General features: G+C 48.0%; 1 protein-coding gene across 1 annotated transcript in view; it reads right to left on the reverse strand.

Moving 5' to 3' along the window:
* The window catches only part of NR5A2 (nuclear receptor subfamily 5 group A member 2), a 164,559-nt gene that overhangs the window by 21,369 nt on the left and 127,498 nt on the right, over positions 1-15,692 (reverse strand). The window lies entirely within an intron of this gene.

Consider the following 15,692-nt stretch of genomic DNA (forward strand, 5'->3'; position numbering starts at 1 on the left):
CATTAGTTTCAAGTACGGCAAAGTGATTCAGTCATGTGTTTGCAACATCCACTCTTTTTCAGATTCTCTTCCCATATAGGTGACTACGGAACACTGCGTAGAGTTCCCTGTGTGGTACAGCAGGCCCTTGGTGGTGATCTATCCCATATACAGCATGCGTATGTTACTCCCCAGCTCCTGAGTTATCCCTCCCTGCACCTTTCCCCTTTGGTAGCTGTAGTTTGTTTTCTATGTCTGCGAGTCTGTTTCTGCTTTGTGAATAAGTTCATTACTCTATCACCCTTTTAGATTCCATATACAAGTGATATCACCTGGCACCTGTCTTCCTTCTGACTCACTCAGTATGATCGTCTCTAGGTTCAGCCATGTAGCCGCAGATGGCATCATTGCATCCTTTCTTTCAGCTGAGGAATAAAGGATGAAGGGACCCTGAAGGACAGAAGGGCCAGGCGGCTTTATGGAGGTGATGGAATCTGAGCTCTGTCTTCCAAGGCTGAAGAGGAGTCATCAACCAGTTCAAGAGGTTATTAATTAGTCCCCTATTATTTTATATGCTTATATCTTATCTGTCATCAGGCTAGCTGAATATGAAATGACTTCTGCCTTCAAGATACTTTCAGTCTAATAGGGATAGTAATTAAAAAGATGGAGGCTTCCCAGGGGATGGGATCATGTGAGCTGCAGGACTAGGGGGCCGTCGTGGAGCTGATTTGCCTGGAAGGGCAATTTCCTGAGTGCTAGGAGAAGCCCAAGTGTGGATGGCTAAGGGCCTTCCAGAATTTCTTCCCCCGCAGCCAGCGTTGTTGTTCAGTCATTCAGTCGTGTCCAACTCTTTATGACCCCCTGGACTGCAGCACACCAGGCTTCCCTGTCCTTCATCATCTCTCGGCTGCTGCTGCTGCTAAGTCACTTCAGTCGTGTCCGACTCTGTGCGACCCCATAGACGGCAGCCCACCAGGCTCCCCCGTCCCTGGGATTCTTCAGGCAAGAACACTAGAGTGGGTTGCCATTTCCTTCTCCAGTGCATGAAAGTGAAAAGTGAAAGGGAAGTTGCTCAGTCGTGTCCGACTCTTCGCGACCCCATGGACTGCAGCCTACCAGGCTCCTCCATCCATGGGATTTTCCAGGCAAGGGTACTGGAGTGGGGTGCCATCGCCTTCTCTGCATCATCTCTCGGAGTTTGGGCAAACTCCAGTGAGTTGGTGATGCCATCCGACCATCTCATCCTCAGCCTGCCCCCCTTCTCCTCTTGCCCTCAATGGAGCCAATTAGGAATCATTTCAATACCATGGGCACACATGTTCTTCTGTGCTCTCCCCACCTCTACCCATCACACTAAGCACATCCATTATCTTTTGAGGAAAATGACACGATTGAGTCCAGGGCTGCCTGGCCCCATGTTTTCGGGTGAGTGATGGAGCAGGGGCGATGCAGGCAGCACTGGCAGCAGAGGGCCTGAGGCGGGGTCGGGGCAGTGCAGGGATTGAGTCAGCGCGCACAGCGTCCAGTCACCTGAGGCAGCAGCAGGCTGCACTGCTGTGGATTAAGAAGTCATGGGACCCGCATACAATGGCACATTCCTCAGTCGTAAGAAAGAGTGCAATAATGCCATTTGCAGCAACATGGGTGGACCTGGAGGCGATCATACCAAGTGAAGCAAGTCAAACAGAGAAAGACAAACACCACGTGTCACTTCACGCGTAATCTATAAAGGTGGCACAAACGGACGTCTTTACGAAACAGAAGCAGACTCTCAGCAGACACAGAAAGCAAACTATGGCTGCCAGAGGAGAAGGGAGGAGGCATAAACTGGGAATTCACAGATAAAAGGAAAGATGCACTGTAGCAGCTCCTCCTTTTGGGCCAGCATGTCATCATTCCCACCGGGTTGCTGTTTTTTCCGGCTATTATTAGTCACATACGACCAGAACCCATGGGGCTGCCACCAGGACCCGGGGGGCCTAGGTTAAGTGCCGTTCGGTCACAGGAACAGCTGCGTGGAACGTGACAGCGCTATGTTTCTTCTAGGTCTTTCCTGTGCATTTGTGCACCTGCCTCTGAGTTTATCGAGACCAAAAAATCTAAGTGAAACATGAAGCCTACAGGCTCTGGGGTCCCTAGGAGCCCTGTAGCCTTGGCAGCCAGACACGGTCGGGGCGCTGCCACAGACCCCGGCCGCCACGGGGTCACAGCCCGCCTGTCGGGTTCAGGACTGACAGATGCCTTCTCGCTGTTCCCTTTGATCTGAGCTGCAAGGGGCTTCTCGGAGACCATCACCCTCTCTTGCAGGCTGTTTCGGGGGCTCTGAGTCTGAGATAGGTGTGGCAGGGGACATGGTGTCTCTGCCTTCTGGATTGGCCCCTGGCAGGGCCCAAATCCCCCAAGATTTATGGCTGGTTGGAAGAGCTGGTGGCAATGAAGGTACAGAGTGAGTGGAAAGTGTGCCAGCCCTGATCTCGGTGGATCAGTCCTGAGTGAGCGGTGTGTCCTGAGCTCCTGGCCATGAGGGAGGCCTGAACCCAGAAGGAGAGAACTGGGGGCATTTCCCAGGGGTCCGTGAAGTCACCCTGCTTATTTACCTTATATGCAGAGTGCATCATGAGAAACGCTGGGCTGGAAGAAGCACAAGCTGGAATCAAGACTGCTGGGAGAAATATCAATAACCTCAGATATGCACCTCAGATGACACTACCCTTATGGCAGAAAGTAAATAACTAACGAGCCTCTTGATGAAAGAGAAAGAGGAGAGTGAAAAAGTTGGCTTAAAACTCAACATTGAGAAAACTAAGATCATGGCATCAGTCCCATTACTTCATGGCAAATAGATGGGTAAACAATGGAAACAGTGACAGACTTTATTTTTGGGGGCTTCAAAATCACTGCAGATGGTGACTGCAGCCATGAAATTAAAAGACACTTACTCCTTGGAAGGAAAGTTATGACCAACCTAGATAGCGTATTAAAAAGCAGAGACATTACTTTGCCGACAAAGGTCCGTCTAGTCAAAGCTATGGTTTTTCCAGTGGTCATGTATGGATGTGAGAGTTGGGACTGTAAAGAAAGCTAAACACCAAAGACTTGATGCTTTTGAACTGTGGTGCTGGAGAAGACTCTTGAGAGTCCCTTGGGCTGCAAGGAGATCCAACCAGTCCATCCCAAAGGAAATCAGTCCTGAATATTCATTGGAAGGACTGATGCTGAAGCTGAAACTCTAATGCTTTGGTCACCGGATGCGAAGAACTGACTCATTTGAAAAGACCCTGATGCTGGGAAAGATTGAAGGTGGGAGGAGAAGGGGACGACAGAGGATGAGATGGTTGGATGGCATCACTGACTCAACGGACATGAGTTTGAGTAAACTCTGGGAGTCGGTGATGGACAGGGAAGCCTGGCGTGCTGCAGTCCACGGGGTCACAAAGAGTCAGACGTGACTGAGCGACTGAGCTGAGCTGAGCTGTGACGTTTTCCTGCAGCCACTTTTCTGGGATGGCTGTCTGGCTGTGTTTACACCGGTGAGAAATTCACCTCTAGAGCTAAGTAGTGACTGTTCTTTCATGAACTTTCCTGTACACATGGAGTACTTTTGCAAGTATATCTATAAACTAATTTCCTAGAAATGGACTTATTCAAGGAGTCTACGCATTTTAACTTTGTATAGACGTTAATAAATTGACCTCTGAGAGGTCCGCACCAATTTTCATTCTTACCCAGAGCATTTGGAGTGTCAGTTTCTTGACATCCAGTGACCACTGGGAGTCTAAATGTTTCATTTTAGCTAATCTGACCAGTCACAGGGTGTATCCTTGTTTTTATTTGCATCTTAAAATTAGAAATGAAGTTGAGAGTCTTTTTAATATATATGTTTAGCCATTGTATATTTAACATCTGTGAATTTAGAGTCTGTTCTTTATCCTATCATCAAGATACTAATGGTTGAATTATTTCTTACTCTGTTTTCCCCTTGAGAGTTCATTTAATCCTGATCATGTTGTACGGCTTGTGTAGATTATTATCCATCAAATCCCAGGATGTTAGAGCTAGAGAAACTCTTGAGATGATGCCGGGATGCATTTTCATTTCCAGGTAAACAAACTGAGGTCCAGGGAAGCAAACTCAACTGTCCAAGATCGGAGACTGGGTCAGAACCAGAACTTGTGCTGTCCGGGATGTACCCTGGGTCTTTTATTCTGCTGTTGATGACAACGAGAGGTCTCTCTTGGACTTTGAAAGCACTCATTTTAATCTGTGAACATCCCAAAGAGTTTCTTTTGACTATAACTTTGACCCAGTGAGCCAGCTTGTCCATCCATGTTTTGGGTAATGGCGTATTTGATCACAGTCTGGTGGTCCCGCAGGCTGGATGTGTCTGCAGTTCAGGGACAGAGAGCTTCCAGTGCTCACTCAACACCAGCGCAGGACAAATCAAGTGGGAGGAATCAATAATCTCACTCTTGTCTTTACGGTTTCATGTGTTAATATAATAAAATAGCTACAGGAAAAAAAGAAGTCTAAAATCTTTAGAAAAAAAGAAGTCTAAAAATCTTTCTCATCTTTGTAGAGCTATCCCAAATTCGTCATAAAATTATCCTCATTTAATTTCAGTCTTGAAATTGGAATTTTCTCTTCCATACATTGCTTAGAGGACCCCTAAATGATTACTAATATCTGAGCTTATCATTAGGTGGACTTAAAAATCAGAATTCATCTCTCATAGACTTTAATCCAAGCAGCCTAAGTACATAGACCCCAGACTTCCCTGTCTCCACTATGTCTCCTTGTTTTCTCCCCTTCCAAAGGAGCAACACTTTTTATTATTTTTATAGTTTAGATACATCTAGGTCTTCTTTTTTAAGACTATATTTTTAAAATTAAAGAACTTATAACTTTAAGTTATAAAGGGATGGATATAATTTTCCATTTGCTAGAATAAAAACTTGATTTTGAGGAAAAGAATGAACAAAATAGGAATAATTGGCCATGTAATGCTTACGCTGCATGTTACAAAGTGATCTACATTAGAAAGCAAAAAAGTGAGTTCAAATATAGAAAAAAAGTATATTTGAATTTTAAATACTATAATTGATAGAAAATGTTTAATACGAGGTCTCAGAATTTTTTTTTCAGCCCAATGTGTGCAGCTCGACTGCAGTTCGGGAGTCGAAGTGTGCTATTTCTGTTTTCTGAGGGCACTGTTTTATTCCCTCCCCCCCTTCATTTCCAGGTTATGGTGAGCTAATTATGAAAATGCTGAACATTCTGTCCTGATACTTGAAAGTTCTTGACTTCTAAGTATAATGGGTACCGGCGAAATCCTCCCAGTCCTGTTTTACTGACCTTCTCTCTGAGTACATTCGTAAGAAACTGTTCAAATCAATGGACTTGTACCTTTGGTTTCGGCTAAATGCAGCTGGAAACTAGCGTATTCATACCAATAAAAATGTTCTTGTTTTCAGAAGCTAACTGCGACAGTCGCGGCAAATGTCAGGTGTTTGTAATCCATGTTCAAGGCAGCGGATTGCTCATGAAAAGGCGGAGAGGGCTGGATGCGCACAGGGGACAGCATCCCCCTGGGTGGGTTCTTTCCGGACACAGCACAGAGGCTGAGAGCCGATCTGGGAACAGCAGCTGATGAAAGACACTTCTTCCACCTAAGAAAGTATTTTGTTGTCATTTAGTCGCTTCAGTCGTGTCTGACTGTGCGACCTTATGGGCTGTAGCCCGCCAGGCTCCTCTGTCGGTGGGATTCTCCAGGCAAGAACACTGGAGTGGGTTGCCATGACTTCCTCCAGGGGATCTTTCCGACCCAGGGATCAAACCCGTGTCTTTTATGTCTGCTGCATTGGCAGGCAGATTCTTTCCCACTAGCGCCGCCTGGGAAGCCCCTTATATACATTTGTCGTTTGGCTCTCAAGCTGTGTCCAGCTCTTTGAGACCCCATGGACTGCAGCACACCAGGCTTCCCAGTCCTTCACTGTCTCTCTGAGTTTGCTCAAACTCATGTCCGTTGAGTCAGTGATGACATCCAACCATCTCATCCTCTGTCGTCCCCTTCTCCTCTTGCCCTCAATCTTTCCCAGCATCAGGGTCTCTTCCATTGAGTCAGCTCTTCACATTGGGTGGCCAAAGTATTGGAGCTTCAGCATCAGTCCTTCCAATGAATATTCAGGTTTGATTTCCTTTAGGATTGAGTGATTTGATCGCCTTGCTGTCCAAGGGACTCGCTTCTCCAGCACCATAGTTTGAAAGCATCAGTGCTTCGGTGCTCAGCCTTCTTTATAATCCAACTCTCACATCCACACATGACTACTGGAAAACCCATAGCTTTGAGTAGACGGACCTTTGTTGGCAAAGTGGTCTCTGCTTTTTAACATGCTGTCTAGGTTTGTCATAGCTTTTCTTTCAAGGAGCAAGCGTCTTTCAATTTCATGGCTGCAGTCACCATCTGCATTGATCTTGGAGTCCAAGAAAAGGTAATCTGTCCCATTACCACATGTAAAATAAACGGCTAATGGAAAGTTGCTGTATACAGGGAGCTCAAACCCAGTGCTCTGTGGTGACCTTGAGGGGGGCGGTGGGTGGGAGGGGAGGGAGCTTCAAGAGGGGTGGGACGTATGCATACCTATGACTGACTCATGAGGTATGGCTGAAACCAACACAACATTGTAAAGCAATTATCCTCCAATTAAAAGTAAACAATTTTTAAAAATCAAAAAAAGAATTGTTTTCTAAGTTTTTTTTCCTTTATCCTAGATAAAGGATATAGACATTAGGATATAGAAATTTCTACTGACATAGAAATTAGGAATTGTGAAAGCACAGTGTTTGGTTCTATTTGAAAGCAGTTATAAGAAAGGTGAGAAAGAGGGTTTTCTTATATTTCAGGATGTGTCTGTCTTTTTCACGGTGAACGATCATTAATCCTGCTTTTTAAACTATTTGTTTTCAAACATATGTTAAAAGTCCCTTGGACTGCAAGGAGATCCAACCAGTTCATTCTGAAGGAGATCAGCCCTGGGATTTCTTTGGAAGGAATGATGCTTGAAACTCCAGTACTTTGGCTACCTCGTGTGAAGAGTTGACTCACTGGAAAAGACTCTGATCTGGGAGGGATTGGGGGCAGGAGGAAAAGGGGACGACAGAGGATGAGATGGCTGGATGGCATCACCGACTTGATGGACGTGAGTTTAAGTGAACTCCGGGAATTGGTGATGTACAGGGAAGCCTGGCGTGCTGCGATTCATGGGGTTACAAAGAGTCAGACACGACTGAGCGACTGAACTGAACTGAACTGATGAGTAGGTAGGGAGTTACAAGAGCTTCCCTGGTAGCTCAGAGGGTAAAACGTCTGCCTGCAATGTGGGAGACCCAGGTTCGATCCCTGGGTCGGGAAGATCCCCTGGAGAAGGAAATAGCAACCCACTCCAGTATTCTTGCCTGGAGAATCCCAGGGACAAAGGAGCCTGCCGGGCTAGTCCACGGGGTCACAAAGAGTCAGATACGACTGAGCGACTTCACTTTCACTTATGGAGTTACAAGACACCAAGGGTGTGAACAGGCGTGGAGGTCCCTGGCAGAGAGCCTGGCCCCCAAAAGCAACACTCGGGGGTGTTGCTAGACCTCCCTGTTTAATTCTTTAGGCTCATGTGAGGGCACGTGTCCCTACTGGAGACTTGTGAGTGCTGCTCCGCAGGCTTGCTTCTCGGAGAGCACAGCACGGTCAGAGCACGGAGAGCACAGCACGGTCAGAGCACGGAGAGCACAGCACGGTCAGAAAGGAAGTTGGGGGGGGGGATGGGAAGGGCGTCCGGGCCAGGACCGGGACCCCTGCTGCCCTGAGCCCTGATCACCGGTGGGTGGTCCGCCTGTTCACCTTCCTCTGTCCAAGGAAAGTGCAGGTCTGAGACTGTGCCCCCGAGATGCAGAGAAAGACCCAGGAGAGCTGGGGGCGAAGTCCAAGGCTGGGTGGGGCGCACACATCCCTGTAATCTGATTTACAGGGAGCTGATGACAGAGAGGGAAGGTGAGGCAGGGCGGAGGAGCGGGGACCCCCTGCCTGCTCCCCCCTCCCCTCCACCTCCGGGACAGCGATGCTTTCTCTGCCGTGTACCCAGGTGTACAGGGGCAGGCGTGTAGCCCCCATGCTTGCAAAGCCACTGCACTTCCCCTGCCCACCTAAGACAAGTCCACACTTCTGACCAGGGGCTGAGGGCAGCTGGGAACCCCGGGGAGCCACCTAGGGGACGATGGTAGCTCCTTTCCACTCCTGACCCCCTGAGAAATTTCTGGTGAGAGACAGGAGGAGGTCCCAGGCCTTTATTCTGCTTGGAGGCTTAGAAGCAAGCAGAGATGATTAACCACAAAAGAATAAGTGGTTTGTCAACAGATCACAAAATAAGCGGGCGTGGGGTTTCCCTGTGCCCCCGGGATGCTCCTGCACTGTGTTCATGATATAAACACACTCGCAGCCCCGGTCCCCAGCCGCCCCCTCCCGCCCACACCTGCTGGGGGCTCTGTTGCCCAGCAGATCGTGTCTGGGAAAGTTCCCCGCAGGGCTGGAAAACAGGAACTTGGCACCTCCGAGGGTCGTAAATCAGAGCTGGGTGGAAACCCCCTTCTCCTGACTCTCTGCACCAGGGGATCGCTTGCTGCTGCACGGGAAAATAAACGCAGGAAGTTTTGAGGGTGCTTCAGCAGAGCTGCAAACCACACACCGGTGAGACCGTTCCATGTCACCTCCCAACACCCCAGCTCCTTATTTGGCCACGGTTGTCCACAGAATGAGGTAATGCAGTGACAGTTTAATGTTAGAACAATGACCCTTCTCATGTTACCCGGCAGATCCCAGATTGCACACTTTTTCTTTGGCAGGGTGGGGTGCCCCCCAGCCCTGCTTTAACCGCCCCCCCACTCTGGGCCCATCCTCCTGTCCCAGCTGGGCTCTCGTCTGTGTCTCCCTTGTCTCCCTTGTCCATGTCTCCCTCGCACCATCCGGTTCCCACTTCTCACCCCTCAGTCGTCACCAGTGCTCAGCCTTTCATGCCTCTGTGAGCAGTGTCTGCGTCTAAATACTGCACCTTCCACCAGATTCTCTTCGGCCAGTAATTCTAGGCACCAATGTGGCTGCAGAAAGTGCCTGCATTTTAGTGTTGAAAATACCCCAGGTCCTCATTTCAGTCCCTTTACATAAAGCACCGAAGAGCTGATGCTTTAAACTGTGGCGCTGAAGAAGACTCTCGGGAGTCCCTTGAACAGCAAGGAGATCAAACCAGTCCATCCTAAAGGAAATCAGTCCTGAATATGCATTGGAAGGACTGATGCTGAAGCTGAAACTTCAATACTTTGGCCACCTGATGCTAAGAGTGGACTCATTAGAAAAGACTCTGAAGATGAGAAAGATTGAAGGCAGGAGGAGAAGGGGACAGCAGAAGATGAGATGGTTGGATGGCATCACCTACTCAACAGACATGAGTTTGAGCAAGCTCCGGGAGTTGGTGATGGGCAGGGAGGCCTGGCGTGCTGCAGTCCATGGGGTTGCAGAGTTGGACACGACTGAGCGACTGAACAACAATAACACATTAAAATGAAATAAAGCAAAAGCAAACAAAGGGGGAAAAAGCAGCAAAAAAGCAGGGGCTTACTACCACCCAGGCTTACTATTTTTACTTCTGTGTTTAGTTACGTTAAGGTGGCTGCTTTTACTCACGTGAAATTATCACGTGACCAGAGTGTGTTGTCTTGCTGTTTCTTGATATGGGCCTAGATCTCAACTGAACTTGGGCAAAGGGACGTTTGCCCCAAGAGTTAGGCAGCATGATGATGAGATGAAAAAGCAGGTGGGCTGAGCGCCTATCTGCCCGTGTGCGCTCTCGCGGGTCTGTGTTGATCTGGGTGAGCTGCTGGGCTGCGTGGACAAGGAGCTGGGTTTGCATCCTGGCCTTGCCTCGCCAGCTGTGTGACCTCAGGAAACTACCGTGACTCAGCCGTGGTTTCCTCGTCTGCGACGCGATGGTGACAGGTCACCTCGCAGGCTCGTTGCGAGACTCGGGGGAGGTGCTAGGACTGAGCGGTGCTCAGGCTGTTTCAGGGCACGGTCGTGGCTCCCCATCGTCATCCTTTTCTCACCAGTGACACCGGGAGTAGGTCGTGGAGGGGGAGACCTCTTCTCCCACGGGATGGGCACTCCTACACTTTCTGCTCCTTTAAGGGAGGTGGGAGGCCGGGTGAGCACCAGCCGGGCATTGCCAGGGGAACTTGGCCGCAATCCAGGCCACACAATAGTTGTAGGAGCATTTGACACAGGAATAACACAAGGCCATGGAGGAGCAGAGGGGAAATGAAACCTGTCGCGGCCACACCAGGGGCAGGGTGACACGTGTTTCCACACTTATTTATAGAAGCTGCTCCCCCGCGGGGGCAGAGATTTTGACAGTCCTGATTTATTTCTGGGGAAAATCCTTGGGACAAGAATTTTTTTTTTAAATACTGAATACGTTAGTAAGTGGGCTAATGGCAAAGGAAGTGAGCTGAATTGACATGCACCAAATGTTTATTCTTCATAAACATTGCCCTGGGTTCCCGGATAGGCTGTCTATGAATATATTTTTTTAATATTTATTTATTTGGGTGTGTCAGGTCTTAGTGGGGGCATGCAGGATATTCAGCTGCAGCACGTGGAACCTTTTCTTTTTTTGTAGTTGTGGCATGGGCCGTCCAGCTCCCTGACCGGGGCCCGAACCTGGCCCCAGACACTGGGAGTGGAGTCTCAGCAACTGGACCGGCAGGGAAGTCCCACAGACAGGACGTTATGAACAATGGATGCAAATAAGATGCTTCTCGAATGGTTTCGTGGTGACGCTAAATAGGGAAACTACTCGTCGGACTACAGCATGGGAGCTTTTAAAGCCGTAACATGGTCAGGACTGACGGCGGATGGTGCTGATGGCGATGCTTCCTGTCGAGAAGGTTACAAGTAAAGGTTTCCACCCCTGGTTCTCCTGTGGGTAAGGCTCAAAGAATCTGTAGGTTTTGGGGGTCCCTGAGGCGCTTGGCAGTCACCACCTGTTTTACTTATGTATCATTTTAAACCTTGTGTTTTGTATTGGGCTGTAGCTGATTAACAACGCTGCGACAGAGTCAGGTGGACGGCAAAGGGGCCCAGCCAGGCATACGTGCGTCCACCCTCCCCCAAACTCCCCGCCCGTCCAGGCTGCCACGGGACACTGAGCTGTGTGGTAGGACTTAGTTGGTTATGCGTTTTAAATAGAGCAGCGTGTCCATCCATGTCCATCTCAGGCTTCCTAACTATCCCTTGCCCCATCCTTCCCGCCGGCAACCGTAAGTTCATTCTCTAAGTCAGTCAGCACCTGTTTTAGATATCAGTGATATCTGATAACTGATCACTCCCGCTCTTGTTGAGACAAAGTACGTTTTTGGGTTTTGGGTGCCACTATTTTAAAAAACGTGTCCGTCACCATTGCAGCTTTTGAGTCCTAAAGAAAAGGGTCAGTAATGAACACGAGTCCTGGGGTGCCTTGGTTTGTGCTTCCAGGGGTTCAAAGCATGGGGTTTGGAATCAGAGCCGTGTGCACCTGCCCTACCACCTCCTGGCTGGGACTTGGGCAGATTACTAACTCCTGTAAATCCTGGTTTCCTTGTTGTGAAGACGGGGTTGCCGTGAGGCTTTGGCGATATCATTTTTGTATATCTGAGGAAATACCAAGCTTTTGAAACAGAGAGACCCCATCATACAGTGGCTTAAATAAGAGCAGTTCATTTCTCTCTCATCTGAGCCTGGTCAGTGGACACGCCTCACCAGATCATTCCGGGACCCACTGTGCCCCCAGAGAAGGTATGTTGGGGAGCCAACACCTCCACTACCACAACTCACCTCCACTCAATGGCAGATGCTGCAGAAGCAGGTTTTTTTTAAAATTTATATTGTATTGGTGCATGCTGTTGTTCAGTCACCCGGTCATGTCTGACTCTTTGTGACCCCATGGACTACTGCACGCCAGACCTGCCTGTCCCTCACCATCTCCTGAAGTTTGCCCAAGTTCGTGTCCACTGCATCGGCGATGCCATCTAGCCGTCTCATCTTCTGACACCCTCTTCTCCTTGGGGTAAAGCTGGCTAACAATACTGTGATGGTTTCAGGTGGACAGCAAAGGGACTCAGCCACACACACATGTATCCGTTCTTCCCTGATCCCCTCCCACCCAGGCTGCCACATAACACTGAGCAGAGTTCTCTGTGCTATAAGGACCTTGTTGGTTATCCATTTAAAATATAGCAATATGTATATATCCATCCCAAACTCCCTAACTATCCTTTCCCCCCATCCTTCCCCCTGGCAACCATAAGTTCATTCTCAAAGTCTGTGAGTCTCTTTCTGCTTTGTAAGTTAAGTTCATTTGCATCATTTCTTTTTAGATTCCATGTATGAGGGATGTCATATGGTATTTCTTCTTCTCTGACTTACTTCACTCAGTATGAAGCTCTCTGTGTCCATCCATTTTGCTGCAAATGGCATTATTTCATTCTTTTTAATGGCTGAGTAATAACTTATATGCAGAGTACATCATGAGAAACGCTGGGCTGGAGGAAGCACAAGCTGGAATCAAGATTGACGGGAGAAATATCTAGAACCTCAGATATGCAGATGACACCACCCTTATGGCAGAAAGTGAAAAACTAAAGAGCCTCTTGATGAAAGTGAAAGAGGAGAGAGAAAGAGTTGGCTTAAAGCTCAACATTCAGAAAACTAAGGTCATGGCATCCGGTCCCATCACTTCATGGCAAATAGATGGGGAAACAGTGGCTGACTTTATTTTTCTGGGCTCTAAAATCACTGCAGATGGTGATTGCAGCCATGAGATTAAAAGATGCTTACTCCTTGGAAGGAAAGTTATGACCAACCTAGAGAGCATATTAAAAAGCAGAGACATTACTTTGTCAACAAAGGTCCATCTAGTCAAGGCTATGGTTTTTCCAGTAGTCATGTATGGATGTGAGAGTTGGACTACAAAAGCTGAGTGCCGAAGAATTGATGCTTTTGAACTGTGATGTTGGAGAAGACTCTTGAGAGTCCCTTGGACCGTAAGGAGCTCCAACCAGTCCATCCTAAAGGAGATCAGTCCTGGGTGTTCATTGGAAGGACTGATGCTGAAGCTGAAACTCCAATACTTTGGCCACCTGATGTGGAGAACTGACTCATTTGAAAAGACCCTGATGCTGGGAAAGATTGAAGGTGGGAAGAGAAGGGAACAACAGAGGATGAAATGGTTGGATGGCATCACCGACTCAATGGACATGGGTTTGGGTGGACTCTGGGAGTTGGTGATGGACAGGGAGGCCTGGCGTGCTGCAGTCCATGGGGTCTCAAAGAGTCGGACACACTGAGCGACTGAACTGAACTGAACTGAATATTCCGTCGCATGTATGTACCACATCTTCATGATCCATTCCTCTGTCAATGGACATAGGTTGCTTCCATGTCTTGGCCATTGTAAACAGTGCTTCAGTTAACAATTAGGGTGTATGTATCCTTTTGGATCATGTTTTTCTCCAGATATATGCCCAGGAGTGGGATTTCAGGGTCATATGGCAGCTTTATTTAAAGGCCATCCTGCTCTCCATGGTGGCCGCGCCAATTTACATTCCCACCAACAGTGCAGGAGGGTTCCCTTAAAGAAGCAGTTTTGAATGAATTTACAGAATTTTTCAAAAAGTTGTCCTTGCAAGGACACCTTCCATCTCCTCTTGGCTCTTTCTCACTGACTTGGTCCTGAAAACAATCTTAGACACAGTGGCCCAGGGAGGCTGGGCTGGGGACCACCAGACCTCCCGGGGAGTCCAGGGTCTGCCCTACACCGCCCTCAGCTCAGGAGGGGAGCAGGAGGGCCTGCAGTCTCCAGTCTGTTGGCTTCCTGATCATTTAGTTCCAAACTCACGTCAGGGATACTCAGCGATTAGTCTAATGACACCCCCTTCTTCCCTCCTTTCCAGCAACAATTAAACATGTGACGTTTCACAGACTGGCTCTAAGCTTTCCTGCAAACAAAACCACCACCACCGACTGATCTGAGTCACTGAATTATTAATTCCTCACTTAACATAAAACAAATGCCTGTGTGCAGCAGTTAAAGTCTTGCAGGAATATTTATTTTGAGTGACTAAACTATACACTTCCTGTTCGGCGTGCAGGAAAATTGGTCTTTATTATTCCAGGGAAATGTCAAGATCACTGAATGTCGGAGCATTTTGACCCACGTTGCGGAGAACAAACCCTCCACATGGTTCTCATAAAAATATACATCAGAGGTGGCTTCAAACCGAACGTCAAACTTCATTAAAGGTACAAACCCCTTCAAAGTTACTGTGAATATCGAATATAACAATCAAATGCACATCAGCAAGAACCATTTCCCGCCCCCCGCCCCCCACCCCCAACCCCGCAACCCAGGGCTGGTTCATGCTGATGGACGCAGCAACTTTGTGAGAGTTATCCTAGGGGCTGGGAGTGAGGTCTCTGCTTATCAGAATCACCTTCACTGGCCGCCGGGCTGGGCTTTTTGAAAAACAGCCCATCAATTTAAAAAAAAATGTATATAGCCTCTTATAAAAACATTAAAAAAAATATGTTCTATGACTCCCTTGACCTGTGTGATGATTACCTGGGCGTATACATGTGTAAAAGTTTCTGCACTTTTCTATGTGTTAAGTTATAGGTCATGAATGAACCTATGTACATATTTGTATGCATGAATGTAGATAATGTGTGAATATATACATTTTTTTCATATTTCATGGAATGTCGGCAAGAATTTTATAAGTTCTTCCTAGTAAGAGGTTGACAAGGGAGATGTCTTTTGTGGGCCACTGTTTGCTGCTGCTAAGTCACTTCAGTCGTGTCCGACTCTGTGCGACCCCATAGACGGCAGCCCACCAGGCTCCCCGGTCCCTGGGATTCTCCAGGCAAGAACACTGGAGTGGGTTGCCGTTTCCTTCTCCATCGCATGAAAGTGAAAAGTGAAAGGGAAGTCGCTCAGTCGTGTACGACCCTCAGCAACCCCATGGACTGCAGCCTACCAGGCTCCTCTGTCCATGGGATTTTCCAGGCAAGAGTACTGGAGTGGGGTGCCATTTCTTAGTTGATTAAAAATCTTAGCTCCATAATCAACTAGACCTTAGGTATGGCGTTCTGATTCTTTGGTATCCTTTGTGTGCGTAGTTGCTCAAAGGCATCCAATTCTTTGTGATCCCATGGACTGTAGCCTGCCAGGCTCCTCTGCCCATGGGATTTTCCAGGCAAGAATACTGGAGTGGGGTGCCATTTTCTTCTCCAGGAGACTTTCCCCACCCAGGGATCAAACCCTCGTTGCTTGCATCTCTGCACTGGCAGGTGGGTTTTTTACCACTGCACCATCTGGATAGTATCATTGATAAAATTTATATCAAATACCAATAACTTAGTACCAGATGCCTGACTTTGTCTAACATACCTTTTCCTTTTGAAGCAAATCCTAAGTGTCATCCTGGCCTAGAGACAAACACAGTATTGTGTTTAAGGGCTTCTGAGTCTTCGATCCACAATTCCCACTGACTAACATATCACTCTGAGCAAGAAACTGTCAGGAAGAGGATGCTGCCTCGTGAAGCTGATCTGTTGTTCAGTCGCTCATCGTGTCTGACTG

The sequence above is a fragment of the Bubalus bubalis genome, chromosome 5 (assembly GCF_019923935.1).
Source record: "Bubalus bubalis isolate 160015118507 breed Murrah chromosome 5, NDDB_SH_1, whole genome shotgun sequence".
Taxonomy (NCBI): domain Eukaryota; kingdom Metazoa; phylum Chordata; class Mammalia; order Artiodactyla; family Bovidae; genus Bubalus; species Bubalus bubalis.